The sequence below is a fragment of the Colias eurytheme genome, chromosome 25 (assembly GCF_061535395.1).
Source record: "Colias eurytheme isolate Ceu_HAF_F1 chromosome 25, ilColEury1 Martin Lab GWU primary, whole genome shotgun sequence".
NCBI lineage: Eukaryota > Metazoa > Arthropoda > Insecta > Lepidoptera > Pieridae > Colias > Colias eurytheme.
Genome location: NC_143004.1, coordinates 3456192 through 3468316, shown reverse-complemented (window position 1 = coordinate 3468316; position 12125 = coordinate 3456192). Strand labels below are relative to the sequence as shown.

The window sequence follows — 12125 nt, the reverse complement described above, 5'->3', positions numbered from 1 at the left end:
TTTGTGTAGATAATAGCTGATACAATCACTTATTTAAATCAATGAATTCTTATCTTTATCTAAAATGTGTATAAAAAAGAAGAGCGTATGTGCCGAGCACGCGTGTCAGAACTGAAACTTCTTCGGCAAGTTTAACTTTTTACTTTAACTTAACAAGTTTAACAGCAGAAAACTGGTAATTGAATATGAAATTTAGTACTACACACTAATTACTATTTAGTAATTTACTCAAAAAATTGCCTAAAATGTTATCCCGGTTTATTAACCAAAACGAAGCCGGTACAACTTGTAGGAAATACTTATTCCCAGACATTCCTCACTATCTAGACTGAAACTAAGTAGCAAAGCTTGTACTATGGAAACTAGACGACTGATAAACATACATTTTTATGTATCATACACATGCCATTCAAAGTATTGTTTTATGAATATGTTTTTTTATCTAGATGTAATGGCTTATAGATAAAAAGCAAAATTATTAAATCAAATATATGTTTATACTTTTGGGTCAGATATATTTCAGTGGTCGATTTTTTCAATGAGTTTTTACTCGACGAAAACATCGATCATATGATCAACCTTCTTGCCTTGCTAAACCAAGGCTATTTATACGTCTTTCTTTTTGGAAATTGACAAATTTACTGAATTTTTATTCATCATCATCATCATCATCAGCCCATATATGTATGTTCACACTGCTGGGATACAGGCCTCCTATGAGGGTTCAGGCTATAATCACAGTTGACAGATATATACGTGCTATAATCCACCACGCTGGCAAAGTGATGGCGGATGTCACATGTCGTCGAATTTTTATTGAAAACGGAAAATATTTTATCTTATAACTAGCTTCCGCCCACGACTTTGTACGTGCATCCCCGTTTTTCCCCGTTCCCGCAAGAATTTCGGGAAATCCTTTCTTAGCGGATGCCTACGTCCTAACATCTACTTGCATGCCAAATTTCAGCTCGATACGTCCAGTGGTTTGGGCTGTGCGTTGATAGATCACTATATCAGTCACCTTTGAGTTTTATATATATATATATAGATGTCAAAGTCTATCTATCAATATTTGTTGGTACATTATTGTAAGGTTTGTATTAATTTAATTCCCCTAGTGACACAAATTATAGACAGCAAAATTCCTAACTACACCATGTAATAAATTTAACCAACCGTTGGCGTAAAATCACTCGTTAAACGGCATTGTAATTGCACTAAATTATACACCGAATCAAGATAAAACTATATCAATCAATTTTGTACACTGATAACTTGAGTTGACTGCTGTTTCATATTTGAACAGATGTAATTTGCGTTTTAGTGGGTAATAAATGCAAAGTATACTTTTTAGGTTTTTTTTAGGTTTTAATACCTTTTTTGTCTTTTTTTTTGTTTTATGCCAGTAATAGCAAAGAAAGCGGCATGGACATACCAATAAGTATATTATATACTAGCTTTCCGCCGGCGGCTCCGCCCGCGGTTTCAAAGAAAAACTCGCATTGTTCCCGTTCCCGTAGAATTTCCGGGATAAAACCTATCCTATATTACTCGTGGATAATGTAGCTTTCGAATGGTGAAAGAATTTTTTAGCACAGAGTATGCTTAACATGAGCATTAACTTAAACTGACCATCCGTTCAAAACTTGACATTGGCAGAATCCGTCCTCGCTGGGATCGGGAGTTGCCATTTGCTAAAAAGAAGAAGAAGAAGAAGAAGAATTTTTAAAATCGGTCCAGTAGTTTATGAGCCTATTCATTACAATCAAACAAACAAAATTTTCCTCTTTATAATATTATTAGTGTAGAAGTGTTGATTGCTGATTCTTTATACGATACCTATGTATTATTTACGGGAGTGTGAAGAATTTATTTTCTTATCCCAAAGAACAATTTTTTGATAAATAGATGTAAATAGGTTGTGTTGTGACGTCTCCTCCGTAATTTTGTGATTTAATTTTGAATGAAGTGCTTTCTTATTTCAATGACTGAAAAAATATATGATTGAATTCAGGATACTACACTAATATTCTATAGGTACATTATTCCCAACGTATAATAAGTTATATTTTTGTAATCAAGACATCAAAGACAGATCTGATTATTATAAAATTATTCATAGGATAATCGCATCACATCGCAAAGCCGATGTCGTTGTTATCTAAAACAATAATTCGATTTTAAAACATTATTCATTGAACGAAACTTCGTGATGAATCACACGATAGAAGCACGATTTGATTTTATATCATATTTTTATGGTATTGAAATTAATATTTTCAACTATAAATAAATTATTTGCGGATAAATCCAAAATTACCTAATAATTAACGATTCAGTTTTACACCATCACTCTATAGAATATTATAGGAATAAGAGCTTGCAGTCTACCTTTATTTAAATTCACAAAAAACCCACGACACACGTGTATCTAAAATCGGTTAATGAATGACGGGCTTTATTCATCATTTGTGACGTAAAATTGGCACGCACTAATCACGAAATGATTAAGCGTTTAATCAAATATATAAATAATGCGTGATTATGTCGCACGTCGGATGTCGTGACGGCGGCTTTTGTGTCGCATGTAGGGCGACAGGAACCACTGTCAGACAATGTTAGATTGAATGAACGTGAATGCTATTCTTTATTGTTGACGTAGGTTCAACTTGGTTTCGTATGACGCTCGAAGCGCCTGACATGGCTATTCGCGGAACGACTTTTTTGATGTATTCATATACCTATTAATTATTTAAATTACTTACCATGAATATGTTCTTGGTATTAATATATTGTCTTACCTGAAAGGAGAGAAAAGGTTTTTATTATTTGGTAAGGTTTTATTTTCACACAGGATGTTGAATTTTGATTATCAAGCTAAAAATGGTATAAGTTGTTGGTATGGTATGGCACCAAAGAATTAACGTAATTAAGTGTAATTATCTTAATTTTATTAGAATGAAATTGATCAAACTACCTACATATTCTTATCTTAGGACTTAGATGGTTATTTGTACAGCGCTCTGAGCATATCTATCTTCTAGCTAAATGTTATACTGGGTATATACATATATAACATGTATGTAATTTATTTCGAATTTAAAATAGACAATTCTAAATTGCTAGTTACATTATAATAATTAACATCGTACACAAATTACACAATATATTTATGTTACATGAAATGTAAATGTCATCCACCGTGTAGCCGCGCCATTATAAAAAAATAACTGACATCTGACAGATTGACAACTGTCAACCGTTTTGCAACGAAAAGCGCCGTTCTGACGTTCACACCTTGAAATCAATACATATAATAAAATTCTAGAAAAGTGGTGTCTGTACAATGAAAATATGTAAAAAAAAATTAGCAGGGGTTATTACTAAATCGATCCCAAACCCAAAACTGTCGTTAAAAAAAATTTTGTCTGTTTGTCTGTTTGTCGGTTTGTCTGTTTGTCTGTATGTTTGAACACGCTAATCTCAGAAACGGCTTATCCGATTTAAATGCGGTTTTCACTAATATATTGTGGTAAGCTTCATTTAATATTAAGTGTTTATTTCATGTCAATCGGTTCATAAATAAAAAAGTTATGACCATTTAAGTAATCACAGCGAACATTTGCTAAGGCATTCTATACATGAATTACTTTATTACGTAAATTATACGCTAAAGTTATTCCTTGACATGTCCAGATGATCATATCGAAAGTTCCCAAGCGTGGGGGGTGGGGGGGTGGTTATGCTGAGGGGGTAGTAGGGGGGGTCAAAGGAACTTTATTTAGATTTTTGCTCATAAGTCTAAAACCTGCACGAATAGCATTATGGTTACTTCTAGGTAAATTTTCTATATAAAAGGTCTTTGAAATTATGTCGTAGGTATTATATTTTTAACCCCCGACGCAAAAAGAGGGGTGTTATGTCCGCTATGTGTGTATTGCGTGTCTGTCTGTGCCACCGTAGCTCGCTAACGGGTAATACGAATTAGATGCGTTTTTTTGTTACATTAGTTGTTTATTATATTATTTAGGGGTAAGTGGGAATGAGAAAAACGAATGCTGTCTGTTATACCCAAGTGATATATCAAATGAAAAAAGACGACCTGTCAGAAACAATTAAGTAGTCCAATGTTATCAAAATCGGTTCATCCATTTATTTGATATAGGGGTAAAAGTGGGAATAAATAAATAAATTTTATCAAATATACTCAAGTGACTTATCTAATGAAAGACATGACGTGTAAAGTACAATAAGACATATTTTATCAAAATTGGTTCATCCATTTATTGGATATAGGTATAAAAGTGGGAATAAAAGTTGTCAAATAATATACCCAAGTGGCATATCAAATGAAAGGGCATGACCTGACGTGAGAAGTATGATGAGGCATATTCAATCAAAATCGGTTCATCCATTTATTGATTTATAGCGGTAAAAGTGGGAATGAATAATCGAATGTGGTCAAATAATATAATCAAGCGGCATATCAAATGACGTGTGAATTACAATTAGTCATGTTTTATCAAAATTGGTTAATCTGTTTATTACATATGGGGCACCTTGGGGTGATAGTGGGGATACTGTATAATCCAAATGGAGTACCAAACGAAAGGATATGACATGTACATAATATATAGGTATGTATGATTAGACATGGTTTAGAATTTAGATCAAAATCGGTTCTGCCATTTACTAGGGGTGAAAGGGAAAAGTTGAAAGTCTGTGAAAGTAGAAGGAATATGGGAGCGGGAGAATAACCACATCCTGGAAATTTTGAACTCTTCTGTACCTAAGTTTTATAGCTCAGTTTAGTAATTTTACTAACAGTTCTTTTGTGTTATTATATATTTTATTTCTTAACTTTATAATAATGTGTAAGTACTTATACTTTAGTTGTATATCATAGTACGTGTTTCAAGACGTGTTTACTCAATAATTGTGTGTTAAGTAGTAACTACTATGCACTATGCAGTCACTATTCCACGCGGACGAAGTCGCGGGCACAGCTAGTACATAATAATGTTAAATTAAAACTTATGCCACGGAAATAAAATACATTTTAATATGGTGTATAAACGGGTTCTACGAACTTGGAAATAATTTTTATCAATGCTCGATGCGCCCTCCCACTCGCGAAACGGTTAACGGTTTATTTTGAGAACCGTGTTAAAGTTTTATCTTGGTTCTTGAGTGATCGTTTATGAAAAACTTATGGTTTAAATAAGCTGTCACTGTTGAAAGATAAATAATAATTTATCAAGTTCGGAATAGAATATTTAAGAAAGGTAAATCTTATGGTGATGTAAGGATGTTTACAAATTAATTAAGAACCAAATGTTCGAAATTATTAAATAAAAGTTTAATATTCTCTCTGTTCTGTAGTCTAGGTATATTAAGAATTTCCAAAAGTCTATTGTTAATTGTCCATAATATCATACTTCTAATATATTTCGATATTATTTAAAGAAATTCTTTTCCTAAACACAATTTGAATTTTACTTCTGAGAAAAAAGAAACGTAACACTTAACTGGCAACATAAAAACTAAATTTCAATGTCTCAAATCGTCTGTCAATAAAAAATCAAGCCTTCGCCTACACAAGAGGCGTTCGAAATTCAAAATCTCAACGCATTTGCAATTCAAAATGGACGACCAGGTGACGTAGCAGGAAATCGAGTTTATTTCTATGCTAATATTACGGAGCATGCGTGTTGGAAGTAATTATTTTTTTATTTAAATACCTGAATCGAGAGTAAACGTGTTTATGTACTCTGTATTTGAGATTGGTTTACCTATAAGTGGGTTGAGATTCTCGAATGTTCGATTATTTACGACGAACTTGATAAATGCTGTAAGGAAAGTTTATTTGCTATAGACTTGCATAAAATGACACAATAATTTATTTAATTATAGGTGTATTAATAATTTTTGATGAAAATTGGAAGTGGCCGAGACTTCTATATCATTATAGAAGTACGTCAATAACTACATCACTTCGTAATAGGTGACTAATGACCAATAACTAAAATAAAGTGTCTCTAAAAAGTTAGACCAAAACTTCTGACATAAGAAGTTATTCGTTCGTCTTCAGGTATTAAAACTATAACATTTAGCCCCAATATTTAACACTAGCACTAGGGTAAAAGTGGGATAGATGCCCCACTTTTTGAAATAGCCTTATAATTTTAAAAACATGAATCATATACGAACACTTTGTATGAATAAAGCTAGGTTAATTATCTGTTTTGAATTACTATATATATTTTTAATCCTATCATTTATAGATAATGTGTAATAAATATTTTTGTAGAACACCTTTTTTGAGGATAGATGCCTACCTAGTTGGATAGTTACCCCACCATGAAAATACTAAGGAGGATAGATGCCTGCAGAGTGGGATAGATGCCTGACATACTCTATAAACGCGAAATCTAATAAAATTTATATGATAAACCAGCAAATGTCATGTTCACATAGTTGTTCTGTTGTCCAAGAATATACTTGCGCTCGCACTCCTTCTTTTCTTTTGTACTTTCGTGGCGTGGTTCTCCGACAATCAGTATAAGGGCAGATCATTAATAAGTAAGTAAACATAATAAAAAAAGCAAATTAAACAAGTAAAATCGGTTAACATAGAGAAAACCTCTGATGCAATCAGGTAAAAATATAAACAGTACCTGTGATTATCGATAATAACATGTACATATGTATTGAGGGATAGATGCCCTTAGAGGCCCCTAAGGGCATCTATCCCTCGAAAAAAAAGGGGCAACTATACTCTTTGATAAGGATAGCTGCCCCAGTATTTTTTTTTTATTAAACAAAAACAAAAGAGCCACTATTTTCACTTAGATTTGTACTTAATGAACCAGTGTATAGACAAAATAAGAAATATAGTGAAATTTATTAATACTTATAAAGTTATGCAAAGGCAAATATCAACCTTTTTAAATTTTAACGTGTTCGTGTAGTTCGCCGCGGATATTATAACACGCACTAGCGAAACACGTCTTCACCAAACAACAGCTCATGCGTACACGAGGTGCGGGGTGATATGAGCTCCTATTTAAATCATTAATTCGTAGTCAGGACTCTGGGAAGTGAGGTTTTTTGAAAATGGGGCATCTATCCTAGTGCGGCATCTATCCCACTTTTACCCTATATATTCTGGCACACGTGAACCGCCATTTGCATTTCGTATTTCTTTTTAACCGATATCGATACAATTAGTGTCGGGACAGTCAAAGTTAATTCGATAAACCGTCAGATTGTATCACCGGTCCTGCTTTATGTTTTAAAATTCAATTCTATCTTTCGTCGCATCGATTTTTAAACGTGTTTTTGTTAATCGAATAATTTGAATCGATATTCGAATGTTAAAAGTTCGGAATTCAATTTTTAATAATTCGAATTTTGTTTTATTGCTTCTATGCGATAATAATTAGTAGTTATAACTACTTATACTTAGTATGTGTTTCATTAGTATGTTTAAAGATTGATAAAAAAAATATTAAAATTATATATATGTCGTGGTCATATCGTAGATTTGCTCATTTCATGAAATGGCCAATTTAGTTGGCCAGATCATTATCTGGTATCTGTCATGTCTGTTAGTTAATCAATCTATGTTGGCTTTAATTAAACATATTCTATGACGAAATTGAGGTTAGGTACGTTAATTTCTACATTGCAAACGAAAGTATAGGTATAACGTTTATAAACATAGGTAGATGTAGCTACTATTATGAATGTCATACTTCCAAGTATGTCTATTGAATTAATCATATAAAAACAACGATTTCTACATAACGCGGCGTGTAAAATTACTTTAGTCTGTATTTCCGGGAAACGGTTATGCAAGTGTGACGTTTGCGAATAGTTGTGTTTTAGGTTATTATTGAAAAGTTATATTAGAAATTGAGTATAAAGTTTAAAGGATTTCAGAACATTTCTAATTAGATATCTAATACTTATAGTTATAGAAATACATAATCCCTATATAGTTACCTATTTTATTAAAGATCACGTAAGTAAGATTAAAATGTTACAGCAAGAACAAAAAGTACCTACAGCTAAATACTGCAGTTATTTACGTAGGTTCATTCAGGAAATTGACCCAACAGTTTATGATAAGGACAAACATTGTATTCTATTTAAAAGAAAATCTATGTGTAAGTAATATAGTAAGTAAGTTCTTTTGAAGATTTCCACCCCGCTAACAAAAGGTACCTACAGCTAAATAGGAAGTTAAGACATCGAGCAGAATTTTGAAGGTGAACATCTTCAGAGCGTTTTGACACATTCGAAACTGCAAACTGGCAATCCAAAAATTAAAAAAGCAATCTGTCATCCAATTCCAAATTTCACATTGCGCGCGCATCGATACAGATAAACGCAATCGATTCTCGCCGGCCATTGGTCGCTGCGAGCGGCCGCCATTGGTCCCGCGCGGCATCACAAAGCAAGAGGCGGCGTCCACTGCAATTGTCAGTTCACCTGTCCGCTCTTAAATATGGACTTAATATTCCAGATTAAGAATGGACAGAGCACAAGATAAAGCGCACAAGACTAAGTAATTATATGGGGCTTGGAAATTGTGGGCTGTTTATTATATGCTCGGTTAACGGCTCGATTGAGCGTAATTTCAAAACATCTGTCATTTACGCTATTATAGAATAGTTACGTCTCTACGTCGATATCTAGTGAAGATGAATTGAAGTATTTGGATGATTCTATACAGGGTGTCCCGCTTTCGGTATACTAAGCGCGAAGGGACTTGTAGTTTTGCATACACTGATCACATAAAAAATACTTAAATACTTAACAAAATTACGCGAAAAATTTTTTGCTAAATTTTTCCTTAAAATCCATGTATTCGTCTCTAGCTTCGCGCAGCCGGCATATACCGCTTCGCTAATGTGAGTATTTTGTCTATGAAAACATAATCTTAAACGATAGCTCACATGCGGGTGGCAAAGTTGGGCGGTTTGCTTGTTGGGGGTGTACACATGGAATTTTAAGAATTCCTCTATTTAAAAAAAAAATGCGTCTGGAATTTTATAATTATTTTTTACGTACTCAGCGTATGCAAAACTACAAGTCCCTTTGCGCTTAGTATACCGAAAGTGGGACACCCTGTATAGAAAGCTGTGTTCTAAGCTGAGTTTTCTTTACACATTTATTCAATTTTAACGTAATATTTTTGTAAGAGACTTGTAGAGCTCAGCTCTATATCATACTGACAAAGTTAGCTTAAATATTTATTACTATAGGAATAATCTTTATGTAGTTCCTAGCTAAGTTTAGATTTATAAGTTGTTAGGCATATACATAATCTAAGTAAAAATAAGGAATTTTAAAATAGGTTTCTATGCTCTATAATTTCTAAGGTCACAGAAACACATGACATCAATTTTAAATCATTCCTGCTTTGATAACGTCTTTCTTTTAGCTGCCATTTCTTCCTCGATGTTCACGTTTATCTAATTCCTGTACAGACTTTTAGGGTCCCTAGCTTCACAATGGGCAGCGTTGGACGAGTAGAGGCAATCACGATAGTGTTACCTATAAATATCTATGATCGGCCTTCATTATAGATGCTTATTCATAATCGCCGTAATATAAGGGCAAATATTGAGCCATTTATTGAGCCAACGCTGCCTAGGTATCTATACAATCGTGAACGCTTGTTTGAACGCGCTAATCTCGGGAACTACTGGTCCGATTTGAAAAATTCTTTCGGTGTTAGATAGCCCATTTATCGAGGAAGACTATAGGCTATATATCATCACGCCAAAACCAACAGGAGTGGAGCACTGCGGGTAAAACCGCGGAGCGCAGCTAGTAATGTATAAGTAGATGGAAAAAATGTCGATTCCTTCACACTATTTGTCATATTAATGACGTCACACCTTTCCATAATCCATAAGCAAATGAGTCACAATGAGTAATATGAAATACGTCAAAGTTTGTTTGAATAATGTAAAGTATTTATTTAATTGTAAGCACCGTGCAGTCTGTAGACACTGATCGGAATTTAGATTAGGGCTTGAGGAAAATGGTCTAGATTAAGTAGCTTAATGTATATTTCTTTGAAACTGTCGATTGGATACGACTTATGTATTGCTAATTTCTTCTGTATGTTAATCTCGGCTTTGTCTAAAATTTAACAAATTACATTCCTAAATCTTCTTCGAAAACCACTCTGTCTATTAAAAAAACTTCATCAAAATCCGCCGAAGTTTTAAAGATCTAAGCATACATGGAGAATGACAGTAGGAAGCGACTTTGTTTTATAGTATGTAGTGATGAGACATCTAAAGGTGAAATTTTCACAGATGTTCTGTTGCCGTCATCATTGCAAATAACATAACGGCGGTTAAGCGGTGTTTGGCACGGTATTAAATTCGATGGGTGACCAATTCTTTTTTCAATTGCTCAATAGCTTTCTGTACGGATCTCTGATTTTCACGAATCCGACACGCACTTGACTATTTCGTTAAATTTATAAGACAGCAATACTGACAAATAATTATTTTATATGAATAATAACTGTTAATAAATCCAAATATTGCATTTAAAACAAAGGTAGTTTCGAATTAGTCTGCAACAATGAGTGGTCAAAATAAATTAATATTCAAGTAAGGTTTTATGTATTTTAATCATTTTCTTAATTCGGGTATAGCGTATACATATGTATAGGATATGATTAATACATTAATTTAAATGTATAATGTATGCTTAGAATATATAATTAGTCCAAAATATTTGAACAACCATAATATATTCGAGTTGGAAATTTTAAATGAAATCACTTCAAACTTTAGAAACAGATTATTTGAATTTGGAGCTTTATAAAATACTATTTACTGGACAGATTACATTGAAACTTTGTAAACAGGTAGATACCCTGCCTTATGACCTAACATACCTACCGATAATTTTATAACCAGTTTTTAGAGGCAAGTAACTCTATAGGTAGTTGCTCTTACTTGGAAGCGACAAAAATTCATTAATGCTTGAAGCAATATACTGCAAGTTATTAACTACTGCATTTTGCTTTCGCAGGTCATTATCTAATCAAGACTTATTTTTCAAAAAAAATATCTATAGAAATATCATCAAGTCTGAGCAATCAACGATTAATTTCATTTAAAAGTTTGGTTACGGACCCTTTATGTCAAAAATAAAACTCAACAAGACCAGGGGCCGTCTTATGACCTCTTATTTTCAGACAGATTACGCCATGAATTGAACTGACTGGCAAATTCATATTATTATGGCAATAACCAGCTATGGTTAAATATGGTATACTATGAATTTGCCAGTCAGTTCAATTCACGGGTTAAACTGTGTGGAAATAAGAGGTCGTAATACGGCCCCTGAATTGTAGAAGGAAATTATCATGCTACATATTTGTATGAAAATGAACGGAAGCTACAACCATATATGTAAAAAAATAATAATTTACAATCGCATTATTGTTTGTTGGTCCATCGTTTACACCTACATTCTTGTACACCGCGTTCTGACTACAAAATGATATAGTTTGTTTACAATGAAAAACTGCAAATTTAATGCACTTTGATTGTGTGGACCGAGCTTTATGTCTATGGTTCCGTGTGGATTTTCTTTATGCTGTTTTGTAGAAATCGCTGTAATCTCATGATATTAATCTCTGATCGAATTATGTAGGTATTTCGATGTTTTTGTTAGATTATTATTGCAAATTTTAGGCATATTCAATTTGTTTTGTTAATAATTAAGAAACTATTCCATTCCATATGTCTGTCAGTTTTCTTTTACATTTGAAAAGAAAACAGTTGAAGAACTTGGGTCAATCAGGATACTTTATTTCAAATAGTTTGAAGTGAAACTTCTTTAGGCGCGTTGAGAGTAAAATTTTCGCGTAAGAAATAAGGCGACGATTTTGGTATCTTTGAATCTTGCCAAAGAAGTTTCACTTCTAACACGCGTGCTCACACGCTCTTTTTTAATTAAAACGTCATAAATATATACCTACCCTACATTTATATTTTTATTTCAATTAAGTATACTTCATAGGGAACTCTAATTGAATCAACAATCTACAATATTATCGATTCATCAGCCGTTGTCCACGCGTG

General features: G+C 33.1%; 1 protein-coding gene across 1 annotated transcript in view; it reads right to left on the bottom strand.

Annotated features, from left to right (window-relative positions):
- The window catches only part of Sox15 (Sox box 15 transcription factor), a 111447-nt gene that overhangs the window by 59221 nt on the left and 40101 nt on the right, over window positions 1-12125 (bottom strand). The gene's annotated exons all lie outside the window — the stretch shown is intronic.